This window comes from Salvelinus namaycush, chromosome 3 (assembly GCF_016432855.1).
Source record: "Salvelinus namaycush isolate Seneca chromosome 3, SaNama_1.0, whole genome shotgun sequence".
Lineage (NCBI taxonomy): Eukaryota > Metazoa > Chordata > Actinopteri > Salmoniformes > Salmonidae > Salvelinus > Salvelinus namaycush.
The window spans coordinates 92,233,785-92,249,403 of record NC_052309.1 but is presented as its reverse complement, the minus strand read 5'-3'; the positions used below and the strand labels follow the sequence as shown (position 1 = coordinate 92,249,403).

At 48.0% G+C, this 15,619-nt stretch overlaps 1 protein-coding gene across 3 annotated transcripts in view; it reads left to right on the top strand.

Annotated features, from left to right (window-relative positions):
- Window positions 1-15,619, top strand: part of LOC120042708 (casein kinase I) — a 79,502-nt gene that overhangs the window by 13,874 nt on the left and 50,009 nt on the right. The gene's annotated exons all lie outside the window — the stretch shown is intronic.

Sequence of the window (15,619 nt, the reverse complement as noted above, 5' to 3'; positions counted from 1 at the left end):
ATTACACACCACCACCACCACAGCAGGAACCCATTATATTACACACCACCACCACCAACACAGCAGGAACCCATTATATTACACACCACCACAGCAGGAACCCATTGTATTACACCACCACCACCACCACAGCAGGAACCCATTATATTACACACCACCAAAGCAGGAACCAATTATATTACACACCACCACCACCACAGCAGGAACCCATTATATTACACACCACCACCACCACAGCAGGAACCCATTATATTACACACCACCAAAGCAGGAACCCATTATATTACACACCACCACCACCACAGCAGGAACCCATTATATTACACCACCACCACAGCAGGAACCCATTATATTACACACCATCACAGCAGGAACCCATTATATTACACCACCACCACAGCAGGAACCCATTATATTACACCACCACCACAGCAGGAACCCATTATATTACACCACCACCACAGCAGGAACCCATTATATTACACCACCACCACCACCACAGCAGGAACCCATTATATTACACAACACCACCACCACAGCAGGAACCCATTATATTACACACCACCAAAGCAGGAACCCATTATATTACACACCACCACCCCCACAGCAGGAACCCATTATATTACACACCACCACCACCACAGCAGGAACTCATTATATTACACACCACCACCACCACCACAGCAGGAACCCATTATATTACACACCACCACCACCACAGCAGGAACTCATTATATTACACTACACACCACCACCACCACAGCAGGAACCCATTATATTACACACCACCACCACCACAGCAGGAACTCATTATATTACACTACACACCACCACCACCACAGCAGGAACCCATTATATTACACACCACCACAGCAGGAACCCATTTATTTATTCTGTTGGTAACCAGTTTATAATAGCAGTAAAGCACCTCGGGGGTTTGTGGTATATAGCCGTGCCGAGCCTGAGAATAGCCCTTAGCCGTGGTATATTGGCCACATACCACACCTCCTCGGGCCTTATTGCTTCAATAGGTCTGGTTGTAGCTAGTTTCTGGTTTGATTCCTTAAGGGATGCCTGAGCATGTCTACACACACACCCCTGCAGTATGGGCAGGAGTAGGAATGGAGCGTTCCCTGCTCAATCTGTCAAGACGTATCACATTCCTGTTAAGATAACCCACAACCAGACCGGCTCCCCTAAAACGGTGTCTCACCTCACGGTCACCTCATGCCTACAGAATCCCTAGCGAAGATAACCCACACCCTGACCGGCACCCCTAAAACGGTGTCTCACGTTCACTTCATGCCTACAGAATCCCTAGCCAAGATAACCCACACCCTGACTGGCTCCCCTAAAACGGTGTCTCACGTTCACTTCATGCCTACAGAATCCCTAGCCAAGATAACCCACACCCTGACCGGCTCCCCTAAAACGGTGTCTCACGTTCACTTCATGCCTACAGAATCCCTAGCCAAGATAACCCACACCCTGACCGGCTCCCCTAAAACGGTGTCTCACGTTCACTTCATGCCTACAGAATCCCTAGCCAAGATAACCCACACCCTGACCGGCTCCCCTAAAACAGTGTCTCACATTCACTTCATGCCTACAGAATCCCTAGCCAAGATAACCCACACCCTGACCGGCTCCCCTAAAACGGTGTCTCACGTTCACTTCATGCCTACAGAATCCCTAGCCAAGATAACCCACACCCTGACCGGCTCCCCTAAAACAGTGTCTCACATTCACTTCATGCCTACAGAATCCCTAGCCAAGATAACCCACACCCTGACCTGCTCCCCTAAAACAGTGTCTCACATTCACTTCATGCTTACAGAATCCCTAGCGAAGATAACCCACACCCTGACCGGCACCCCTAAAACGGTGTCTCTCGGTCACCTCATGCTTACAGAATCCCTAGCCAAGATAACCCACACCCTGACCGGCTCCCCTAAAACAGTGTCTCACGTTCACCTCATGCCTACAGAATCCCTAGCCAAGATAACCCACACCCTGACCGGCTCCCCTAAAACAGTGTCTCACGTTCACCTCATGCCTACAGAATCCCTAGCCAAGATAACCCACACCCTGACCGGCTCCCCTAAAACAGTGTCTCACGTTCACCTCATGCCTACAGAATCCCTAGCCAAGATAACCCACACCCTGACCGGCTCCCCTAAAACAGTGTCTCACGTTCACCTCATGCCTACAGAATCCCTAGCCAAGATAACCCACACCCTGACCGGCTCCCCTAAAACAGTGTCTCACGTTCACCTCATGCCTACAGAATCCCTAGCCAAGATAACCCACACCCTGACCGGCTCCCCTAAAACAGTGTCTCACGTTCACCTCATGCCTACAGAATCCCTAGCCAAGATAACCCACACCCTGACCGGCTCCCCTAAAACAGTGTCTCACGTTCACCTCATGCCTACAGAATCCCTAGCCAAGATAACCCACACCCTGACCGGCTCCCCTAAAACGGTGTCTCACGTTCACCTCATGCCTACAGAATCCCTAGCGAAGATAACCCACACCCTGTCTGTTTTGTGTTTATAGAGAGAGAGCGTCTAACCTCGAAGCCTTTCTTCTTTATGAGTTGGAGCTGAAGGAGAGGTGTTCTTGTTCTGTTGTTGCATGTTTCTGTGTTTCACAAGCGCGGTTGGCCACAGGGCAGGCCTGTTTGTGTAGACAGAGTGAAATCTGTGTAGTTTACTTTCAGGCGTTGTGTTTATAGAGAGAGAGAGACCTAGTCTTGTTGGAGCCTTGAAGCAGAACAACATGTTTGTTTGGTTGGTGTTATATGCTGTTGCACGTTTCTGTGTTTCCCAACCTAAACTTGATAGTTGGGCTGTTCATATGTACACACTACATAGACTGAATGCTCTGGATCTGAAAAGAGCAGCTCAGCGGTCATTGAGTTTGTTGACCAGGCGTGTTTCTGAGGCCAGGGAGAGAGGCCTGTAGCTCTGCAGCCAGAGCGTGAACCGAGCTAGCCTCGTGTTTCTGAGGCCAGGGAGAGAGGCCTGTAGCTCTGCAGCCAGAGCGTGAACCGAGCTAGCTTCGTGTTTCTGAGGCCAGGGAGAGAGGCCTGTAGCTCTGCAGCCAGAGCGTGAACCGAGCTAGCCTCGTGTTTCTGAGGCCAGGGAGAGAGGCCTGTTGCTCTGCAGCCAGAGCGTGAACCGAGCTAGCTTCGTGTTTCTGAGGCGAGGGAGAGAGGCCTGTAGCTCTGCAGCCAGAGCGTGAACCGAGCTAGCCTCGTGTTTCTGAGGCCAGGGAGAGAGGCCTGTAGCTCTGCAGCCAGAGCGTGAACCGAGCTAGCCTCGTGTTTCTGAGGCCAGGGAGAGAGGCCTGTTGCTCTGCAGCCAGAGCGTGAACCGAGCTAGCCTCGTGTTTCTGAGGCCAGGGAGAGAGGCCTGTAGCTCTGCAGCCAGAGCGTGAACCGAGCTAGCTTCGTGTTTCTGAGGCCAGGGAGAGAGGCCTGTAGCTCTGCAGCCAGAGCGTGAACCGAGCTAGCTTCGTGTTTCTGAGGCCAGGGAGAGAGGCCTGTTGCACTGCAGCCAGAGCGTGAACCGAGCTAGCTTCGTGTTTCTGAGGCCAGGGAGAGAGGCCTGTTGCACTGCAGCCAGAGCGTGAACCGAGCTAGCTTCGTGTTTCTGAGGCGAGGGAGAGAGGCCTGTAGCTCTGCAGCCAGAGCGTGAACCGGGCTAGCTTCGTGTTTCTGAGGCCAGGGAGAGAGGCCTGTTGCTCTGCAGCCAGAGCGTGAACCAAGCTAGCTTCGTGTTTCTGAGGCGAGGGAGAGAGGCCTGTAGCTCTGCAGCCAGAGCGTGAACCGAGCTAGCTTCGTGTTTCTGAGGCCAGGGAGAGAGGCCTGTTGCACTGCAGCCAGAGCGTGAACCGAGCTAGCTTCGTGTTTCTGAGGCGAGGGAGAGAGGCCTGTAGCTCTGCAGCCAGAGCGTGAACCGGGCTAGCTTCGTGTTTCTGAGGCCAGGGAGAGAGGCCTGTTGCTCTGCAGCCAGAGCTAGCTTCGTGTTTCTGAGGCGAGGGAGAGAGGCCTGTTGCTCTGCAGCCAGAGCGTGAACCGGGCTAGCCTCGTGTTTCTGAGGCCAGGGAGAGAGGCCTGTTGCTCTGCAGACAGAGCGTGAACCGAGCTAGCTTCGTGTTTCTGAGGCGAGGGAGAGAGGCCTGTTGCTCTGCAGCCAGAGCGTGAACCGAGCTAGCTTCGTGTTTCTGAGGCCAGGGAGAGAGGCCTGTAGCTCTGCAGCCAGAGCGTGAACCGAGCTAGCCTCGTGTTTCTGAGGCCAGGGAGAGAGGCCTGTTGCTCTGCAGCCAGAGCGTGAACCGAGCTAGCCTCGTGTTTCTGAGGCCAGGGAGAGAGGCCTGTAGCTCTGCAGCCAGAGCGTGAACCGAGCTAGCCTCGTGTTTCTGAGGCCAGGGAGAGAGGCCTGTTGCTCTGCAGCCAGAGCGTGAACCGAGCTAGCTTCGTGTTTCTGAGGCCAGGGAGAGAGGCCTGTTGCTCTGCAGCCAGAGCGTGAACCGAGCTAGCCTCGTGTTTCTGAGGCCAGGGAGAGAGGCCTGTTGCTCTGCAGCCAGAGCTAGCTTCGTGTTTCTGAGGCCAGGGAGAGAGGCCTGTAGCTCTGCAGCCAGAGCGTGAACCGAGCTAGCTTCGTGTTTCTGAGGCCAGGGAGAGAGGCCTGTAGCTCTGCAGCCAGAGCGTGAACCGAGCTAGCTTCGTGTTTCTGAGGCCAGGGAGAGAGGCCTGTTGCTCTGCAGCCAGAGCGTGAACCGAGCTAGCCTCGTGTTTCTGAGGCGAGGGAGAGAGGCCTGTTGCTCTGCAGCCAGAGCGTGAACCGAGCTAGCCTCGTGTTTCTGAGGCCAGGGAGAGAGGCCTGTTGCTCTGCAGCCAGAGCGTGAACCGAGCTAGCTTCGTGTTTCTGAGGCGAGGGAGAGAGGCCTGTAGCTCTGCAGCCAGAGCGTGAACCGAGCTAGCCTCGTGTTTCTGAGGCCAGGGAGAGAGGCCTGTAGCTCTGCAGCCAGAGCGTGAACCGAGCTAGCCTCGTGTTTCTGAGGCCAGGGAGAGAGGCCTGTTGCTCTGCAGACAGAGCGTGAACCGAGAGCCTCGCCTGACGTGAATAGGGGAGAGCTGAACGTCTAGACTCACACCGTCACAACCATTATGCTAATATGCTGTGAACTGAGAGAGTCCTTTCCTTTTTGATAGCCATGCTAAAGGCAGTGTTGTCTGTGTGTGTTTATAGTTTTGTGCATGTGCGTAGCTTCAGAGCGTGTGTGTGAGCATAGCCTGAGTGCAGCAGAGTGTGACAAGCTTTTCTGTGTCCTGTCTGTGTCCTGTCTGTGTCCTGTCTGTGTCCTGGCCTGTGTCCTGTCTGTGTCCTGTCTGTGTCCTGTCTGTGTCCTGTCTGTGTCCTGTCTGTGTCCTGTCTGTGTCCTGTCTGTGTCCTGTCTGTGTCGTGTCTGTGTCCTGTCTGTGTCGTGTCTGTGTCGTGTCTGTGTCGTGTCTGTGTCGTGTCTGTGTCGTGTCTGTGTCCTGTCTGTGTCCTGTCTGTGCCGTGTCGTGTCTGTGTCTTGTCCTGTCCCTTCCCTGAACAATAGAGAAGCTCCATTTAGATGGAAATGGGCTGGTGGTATGTCCAATGGAGCGTTGAAACAACATGATGGATACCCACAAACCCCTGCAGCCCTCCCCACTGACGTGTGTGTGTGTGTTATGAAGGGGGTAGTGGTTAATGTAGGGTACATTTCAGTAGGTCCATGTTATGTAATGGGAATAGTTTGTACATGTTTCAATCAGTCTATACAGGCCCCTCCTATGCAAACGATTCAAATGTTTGTCTATCTGGAATGGGAATCACTGGTTCCTTCAATACAAACGATTCTAAATATGGCTGCCTGGAATGGGAATCACTGGTTCCTTCAATACAAACGATTCTAAATATGGCTGCATGGAATAGGAATCACTGGTTCCTTCAATACAAACGATTCTAAATATGTCTGCATGGAATAGGAATCACTGGTTCCTCCCATTGGTGAGGTCTACAGAATGAACTGCATTTTGCTTCAATATTTTCCCGTAACTGAATGCGTGCAAAAAGACTGAGGGATCACATTGACAGCTATACTATCAGCGTTACTAACTAACCCACATTGACCATTAACCCTTCATGTCTATACTAGCAGGGTTGCTAACTAACCCACATTGACCATTAACCCGTCATGTCGATACTAGCAGTCTTGCTAATCAATCATGTTTATTTACTGGATGGGGAGTGATTTAAGGGTTACACACACATAGGAATCAATGATGGGCAGCGAGCCAGTGACTCTGGCTCTATACAAAGCCATTTAGACACACTCTACACATCTCTCTGTAGGACACACACACTACACATCTCTCTGTAGGACACACACACTACACATCTCTCTGTAGGACACACACACTACACATCTCTCTGTAGGACACACCAACTTAGACACACACACGCTACACATCTCTCTGTAGGACACACACACGCTACACATCTCTCTGTAGGACACACACACGCTACACATCTCTCTGTAGGACACACACACGCTACACATCTCTCTGTAGGACACACACACGCTACACATCTCTCTGTAGGACACACACACACGCTACACATCTCTCTGTAGGACACACACACACGCTACACATCTCTCTGTAGGACACACACACACGCTACACATCTCTCTGTAGGACACACACACACGCTACACATCTCTCTGTAGGACACACACACACGCTACACATCTCTCTGTAGGACACACACACACGCTACACATCTCTCTGTAGGACACACACACACACGCTACACATCTCTCTGTAGGACACACACACACACACGCTACACATCTCTCTGTAGGACACACACACACACGCTACACATCTCTCTGTAGGACACACACACACACGCTACACATCTCTCTGTAGGACACACACACACGCTACACATCTCTCTGTAGGACACACACACACACGCTACACATCTCTCTGTAGGACACACACACACACGCTACACATCTCTCTGTAGGACACACACACACACGCTACACATCTCTCTGTAGGACACACACACACACACGCTACACATCTCTCTGTAGGACACACACACACACACGCTACACATCTCTCTGTAGGACACACACACACACGCTACACATCTCTCTGTAGGACACACACACACACACGCTACACATCTCTCTGTAGGACACACACACACACACGCTACACATCTCTCTGTAGGACACACACACACACACGCTACACATCTCTCTGTAGGACACACACACACACACGCTACACATCTCTCTGTAGGACACACACACACACACGCTACACATCTCTCTGTAGGACACACACACACACGCTACACATCTCTCTGTAGGACACACACACACACGCTACACATCTCTCTGTAGGACACACACACACACGCTACACATCTCTCTGTAGGACACACACACACACGCTACACATCTCTCTGTAGGACACCACACACACGCTACACATCTCTCTGTAGGACACACACACACACGCTACACATCTCTCTGTAGGACACACACACACACGCTACACATCTCTCTGTAGGACACACACACACACGCTACACATCTCTCTGTAGGACACACACACACACGCTACACATCTCTCTGTAGGACACACACACACACGCTACACATCTCTCTGTAGGACACACACACACACGCTACACATCTCTCTGTAGGACACACACACACACGCTACACATCTCTCTGTAGGACACACACACACACGCTACACATCTCTCTGTAGGACACACACACACACGCTACACATCTCTCTGTAGGACACACACACACACGCTACACATCTCTCTGTAGGACACACACACACACGCTACACATCTCTCTGTAGGACACACACACACACGCTACACATCTCTCTGTAGGACACACACACACACGCTACACATCTCTCTGTAGGACACACACACACACGCTACACATCTCTCTGTAGGACACACACACACACGCTACACATCTCTCTGTAGGACACACACACACACGCTACACATCTCTCTGTAGGACACACACACACACACACGCTACACATCTCTCTGTAGGACACACACACACACACACACGCTACACATCTCTCTGTAGGACACACACACACACACACGCTACACATCTCTCTGTAGGACACACACACACACACACGCTACACATCTCTCTGTAGGACACACACACACACACACGCTACACATCTCTCTGTAGGACACACACACACACACACGCTACACATCTCTCTGTAGGACACACACACACACACACGCTACACATCTCTCTGTAGGACACACACACACACACACGCTACACATCTCTCTGTAGGACACACACACACACACACGCTACACATCTCTCTGTAGGACACACACACACACACACGCTACACATCTCTCTGTAGGACACACACACACACACACGCTACACATCTCTCTGTAGGACACACACACACACACACGCTACACATCTCTCTGTAGGACACACACACACACACACACGCTACACATCTCTCTGTAGGACACACACACACACACACGCTACACATCTCTCTGTAGGACACACACACACACACACGCTACACATCTCTCTGTAGGACACACACACACACACACGCTACACATCTCTCTGTAGGACACACACACACACACACGCTACACATCTCTCTGTAGGACACACACACACACACACGCTACACATCTCTCTGTAGGACACACACACACACACACGCTACACATCTCTCTGTAGGACACACACACACACACACGCTACACATCTCTCTGTAGGACACACACACACACACACGCTACACATCTCTCTGTAGGACACACACACACACACACGCTACACATCTCTCTGTAGGACACACACACACACACACGCTACACATCTCTCTGTAGGACACACAACACACACACACACGCTACACATCTCTCTGTAGGACACACACACACACACACACGCTACACATCTCTCTGTAGGACACACACACACACACACACGCTACACATCTCTCTGTAGGACACACACACACACACACGCTACACATCTCTCTGTAGGACACACACACACACACACACGCTACACGCTACACATCTCTGTAGGACACACACACACACACACGCTACACATCTCTCTGTAGGACACACACACACACACACGCTACACATCTCTCTGTAGGACACACACACACTACACATCATAACATTACACAGGCCGTACCAGGAGGATACTGACCTGTCCATAGCATTACACAGGCCGTACCAGGAGGATACTGACCTGTCCCTGAGATAACACAACTTGTTTTGGAGCTGGGCCTCTCTTTGTACTTGTGTTCAGAAAATGACAAAGGATTGATTTCCCTATAATGCTGATGCACTTGTACATCTGTATCAATTAGAATACACACTTTTCCAGTTCATTCAACTTCTGTTTAGTATGAAGAAAGAGCCCCTTATAATATGATGGGAGAAGTGAAGCCCTCTGTTTGTAATTGAATCAGGAAAATCATCTGAATTATTGACACAAGTGAGTCTTGGCCAACCACAGTATTCGTGCATGGCCTCCAGCGGGATTGGACCAGGGTTGAGGGGACCTCGAGTGGGATTGGACCAGGGTTGAGGGGACTTCGAGTGGGATTGGACCAGGGGGAGGGGACCTCCGAGTGGGATTGGACCAGGGGGAGGGGACCTCCGAGTGGGATTGGACCAGGGGGAAGGGACCTCCGAGTGGGATTGGACCAGGGGGAAGGGACCTCCGAGTGGGATTGGACGAGGGGGAGGGGACCTCCGAGTGGGATTGGACGAGGGGGAAGGGACCTCCGAGTGGGATTGGACCAGGGGGAGGGGACCTCCGAGTGGGATTGGACCAGGGGGAGGGGACCTCCGAGTGGCATTGGACCAGGGGGAGGGGACCTCCGAGTGGCATTGGACCAGGGGGAGGGGACCTCCGAGTGGGATTGGACCAGGGGCAGGGGGCCACGAGTGGGATTTAAATACCCCCTCCCTCCCCCATCCTTATATTGATCTTGGGGTGGGGGTTACACCAGGGTCATGTTCATTAGGACACACCACTGTGTAGCTGCTTAGATAGTAACTCTCCATTTCTGACCGTTATCTTTAGTTTGGTGCTTACTGAACGAGACCCACGGATGTTGTTGATGAATGGGTCGAGAACAGAGATTTTTTGTTGGATGCTTGAGAAATGGTGTTGTCACCCATCTGTCCATGAACAGTAGGAAGGATGACAGATGGTGTTGTCACCAATCTGTCCATGAACAGTAGGAAGGATGACAGATGGTGTTGTCACCCATCTGTCCATGAACAGTAGGAAGGATGACAGATGGTGTTGTCACCAATCTGTCCATGAACAGTAGGAAGGATGACAGATGGTGTTGTCACCCATCTGTCCATGAACAGTAGGAAGGATGAGTGCTGAGAAGCAGTGTTATTGTATTGCAACGTTGGTTATTTAGGGAATGCTGTCGTAACAAGTTGGTGACGATGAATACTGAGGGATCCCACTCTCCTACAGCCATGCCAGAAGACGGGGGGGACAGAGTTATCGAAAAGACTAGGGAAAGGGGGGAGAAAGAAAGACAGTGAAAGGGAGGGATGGAGAGACTAGGGAAAGGGGGGATAAAGAAAGACAGTGAAAGGGAGGGATGGAGAGACTAGGGAAAGGGGGGAGAAAGAAAGACGGTGAAAGGGAGGGATGGAGAGACTAGGGAAAGGGGGGAGAAAGAAAGACAGTGAAAGGGAGGGATGGAGAGACTGTAGAAGAGAGTAGGTGGTAGAGTTGGTGCTCATGACTCAGACAGGGTGTGTTTTCAGCAGGAACTGAGATGGTTTAGTCACGGACAGGATGTGTTTTCAGCAGGAACTGAGATGGTTTAGTCACGGACAGGATGTGTTTTCAGCAGGAACTGAGATGGTTTAGTCACGGACAGGATGTGTTTTCAGCAGGAACTGAGATGGTTTAATCACGGACAGGATGTGTTTTCAGCAGGAACTGAGATGGTTTAGTCACGGACAGGATGTGTTTTCAGCAGGAACTGAGATGGTTTAATCACGGACAGGATGTGTTTTCAGCAGGAACTGAGATGGTTTAGTCACGGACAGGATGTGTTTTCAGCAGGAACTGAGATGGTTTAATCACGGACAGGATGTGTTTTCAGCAGGAACTGAGATGGTTTAATCACGGACAGGATGTGTTTTCAGCAGGAACTGAGATGGTTTAATCACGGACAGGATGTGTTTTCAGCAGGAACTGAGATGGTTTAGTCACGGACAGGATGTGTTTTCAGCAGGAACTGAGATGGTTTAATCACGGACAGGATGTGTTTTCAGCAGGAACTGAGATGGTTTAGTCACGGACAGGATGTGTTTTCAGCAGGAACTGAGATGGTTTAATCACGGACAGGATGTGTTTTCAGCAGGAACTGAGATGGTTTAATCACGGACAGGATGTGTTTTCAGCAGGAACTGAGATGGTTTAACTTCTAGTTCCTCCCAAACCCGGATCCGGGAGCACCCCCACCAGTAAAAAAGCTGACTAGCATAGCCTAGCATAGCGTCACAAGTAAATACTAGCATCTAAATATCATTAAATCACAAGTCCAAGACACCAGATGAAAGATACACATCTTGTGAATCCAGCCATCATTTCTGATTTTTAAAATGTTTTACAGGGAAGACACAATATGTAAATCTATTAGCTAACCACGTTAGCAAAAGACACCATTTTTTTTACTCCACCAGTTTTTTACTCCATCAGTAGCTATCACAAATTCGACCAAATAAAGATATAAATAGCCACTAACCAAGAAACAAATTCATCAGATGACAGTCTGATAACATATTTATTGTATAGCATATGTTTTGTTAGAAAAATGTGCATATTTCAGGTATAAATCACAGTTTACCATTGCAGCCACCATCACAACTCGACTAGAATAACTACAGAGAGCAACGTGTATTACCTAATTACTCATCATAAAACATTTCTTATAAATACACAGCGTACAGCAATTGAAAGACACAGATCTTGTGAATCCAGACAATATTTCAGATTTTCTAAGTGTTTTACAGCGAAAACACAATATAGCGTTATATTAGCTTAGCACAGTAGCAAACCACACAACAGCATTGATTCCAGCCAAACATAGCGATAACGTATTCACCACCAAAATATATAAATTTTTTCACTAACCTTCTCAGAATTCTTCAGATGACAGTCCTGTAACATCATATTACACAATGCATATAGAGTTTGTTCGAAAAAAATTGCATATTTAGCGGCACAAATCGTGGTTATACAATGAGAAAAGTTGCCAAGCTGCCCAGAAAATGTCGGGCGCCATCTTGGAGAGTCACCTATTCTAATCAATAAATAATCATAAACTTGACTAAAAAAATACAGGGTGGACAGCAAATGAAAGACAAATTAGTTCTTAATGCAATCGCTTTGTAACATTTTTAAAATTAACGTTATTGCGCAATACATCGTGCGCTAAAGCAAGGCTACACTGAAATTAATGGCGGCTTATGCATTTAACATTTTTCAACAGAACGATTTATCAGCATAAATAGTTCTTACTTTTTGATGACCTCCCATCAGAATCTTGGGAAAGGTGTCCTTTGTCCAGAACAATCGTCTTTTGGTTGAAAGCTGTCCTCTTGTCCTGTCGAAATAGCCGCTAACGTTCGGCATGTGCCGGAAAGGTGTCCAACTCTTGAAAGCGCGTCACAAAGAAATGCCAGAAAATCGCAATAAACTGATATAAATTGCTATAAGTCGGTTTAAATTAACTACCTTATGATGTCTTTAACAACTATAACGAATAAAAACATGACCGGAGATATAGAACTGGCAAAACGAAAGCTTGGCAGGAGGCCACTCTGATGTCCCTACTGCGCCAGGCGCAACGTTGAAAAGGACGGTACTTCCGCTCCAGGGTCTTATATAAGGTCCCAGATTGCGCAATCCACTCCATTCAAATTCTCACCACTTACTGACATCTAGAGGAAGGCGTATGCAGTGTTTGTAGCCCCACAGCGTACATAGGGACTTATAAACTGACCCCAGAACAGGGACCTCGATTTCAGAAATCTCACTCCCTGACAGGAAATGTGCTGCGGAATGAGTCCTGTTTCACTCAGAGACATAATTCAAACGGTTTTAGAAACTAGAGAGTGTTTTCTATCCAATAGTAATAATAATATGCATATTGTACGAGCAAGAATTGAGTACGAGGCAGTTTAATTTGGGAACACATTTTTCCAAAGTCTAAATTGCACCCCCCATAGGCTCAAGAGGTTAATCACGGACAGGATGTGTTTTCAGCAGGAACTGAGATGGTTTAATCACGGACAGGATGTGTTTTCAGCAGGAACTGAGATGGTTTAATCACGGACAGGATGTGTTTTCAGCAGGAACTGAGATGGTTTAATCACGGACAGGATGTGTTTTCAGCAGGAACTGAGATGGTTTAATCACGGACAGGATGTGTTTTCAGCAGGAACTGAGATGGTTTAATCACGGACAGGATGTGTTTTCAGCAGGAACTGAGATGGTTTAATCACGGACAGGATGTGTTTTCAGAAGGAACTGAGATGGTTTAGTCACGGACAGGATGTGTCTCTGTAGGGCCGTGTTTGATTGACATTGGGATGGCTTGGGCTACGCGTACATTTACTGATGAGTAAAGCTGATTGAGGCGTTTGTTTTCTAATGAAGTGGATTATAATGTGATGACTCTGTCGGGCTGGGTGATATAGCAAATAAATTCAAATTACTGTTTTTGCGTGATATTCCCACTACCTGTATCGCAGAATAAAACATTTTTTTATTTTTTTATTTAATGAGTGTTTATGTCCGCTTGTTCTCATGTCTTCTTGGTCTCGTTCGCTCCTTCTCTGCTGTGCACCTTCCCATTTACACCAGAGATCTGGATATAGTGACGAGATGCTCATGTCTCCGCCCTAACAATGTCCCAAAGGCGAAAAGGCAGGCGACAAGCTTAGGTCCAAAATAAGCGCATAGAAACGCATTGGGCTTATTTTTGGACAGATTTTGGCGAGTGAAACCTCTTGCTTCTCCTCTTCCTCTGTAGTTTACATACAGACACCAAGCCCCTGCTACCAAGCCCCTCCCCCTGTCACTCACAAAAACAAATTAACATTTCAAACCAATCCCCTGTTTGTCTCAACTCTTCAGATTGAGAGCAGAGCAGACACTACTACAACAGGAGTATCAATGAACATTGATTCTGGAAAAATAATGCCCAATTTGTCTCACGTGCATTACAGTATCACATATCGCCAGCAGCATTTGAGTCAAATAAAGACAGTTATACTAGCTGTTTAGTCTGTGTTTTATCAAAACAGTTATACAAGGAATTTTCAACTCGTTCTCATTCTGATAAATCAGGTAGGCCACTTGATTCCACCATCTGAACAAAGTGGACAGGCTAACATGCTGTTCAAACAGCTGGAGATGTACAGAATGGTGTATTCATCACAATTTAAATGTTTTGCCTTGTTAGCTAGCAGATAGATCCAAGTTGGCTAAACTTAAAATATAAGTATTTAGCTGTCTACTTACGAGCACGTGGGCTTGTGCTTGACCAATTGTTTGAGACCTGTGTTAATGTTCTATAATGCCTGCTACATTATTAGTGAATGTGCAGTATGCATGGTTCTGCTTACATGTGTACATTTTTATAGACAGACCTGAAAGCCAGATCCGTGATTATTGCAACAACAACAAAAAGCAGTTAAAACTATTTAACCTAGATGTTATGAGCTTTGGTCCATTAACCGAAAGGTCACTGGTTCGAATCCCAGAGCCGACTAGGTAAAAAAAAATCTGTTGATATGCCCTTGAGCAAGGCACTTTACCCTAATTAGTCCTGTAGGTTGCTCTGAATAAGAACATCTACTAAAATACTAACATGTTAATGTCTTATGGTTGTGGAAGGCATATATTCAGCCAGGTATCATTTCACAATCCCTGAATTCATTAGATTATTGCTAACTGTTTTAAATGCTGTGTATTTGACCTTTAATTGTACAACAATTAACATTAAAAAAATGAGAACATTTAAAAAACGAGACATACAGCACCAGTCAAAAGTTTGGACACCTACTTATTCAAGGGTTTCTTTATTTTTTACTATTTTCTACATTGTAGAATAAGAGTGAATACATCAAAACTATGAAATAACACATATGGAATCATGTAGTAACCAAAAAAGTGTTAAACAAATAAAAATATATTTTAGATTCTTCAAAGTAGCCACCCTTTGCCTTGATGACAGCTTTGCACACTCTTGGCATGATCTCAAAACCCTTGAATGTGTTGGTGTGTCCAAACCTTTGACTGATACTGTGTACATATATATATATATATCTCATGAATCGCCCATAAGTTTGAGAAAATCAAGATGAGTTTTTGGCCTTATCGCCCAGCCCTATGATCCTGTGGTGTGGATGTATGAGTGAGCCTATGATCCTGTGGTGTGGATGTATGAGTGAGC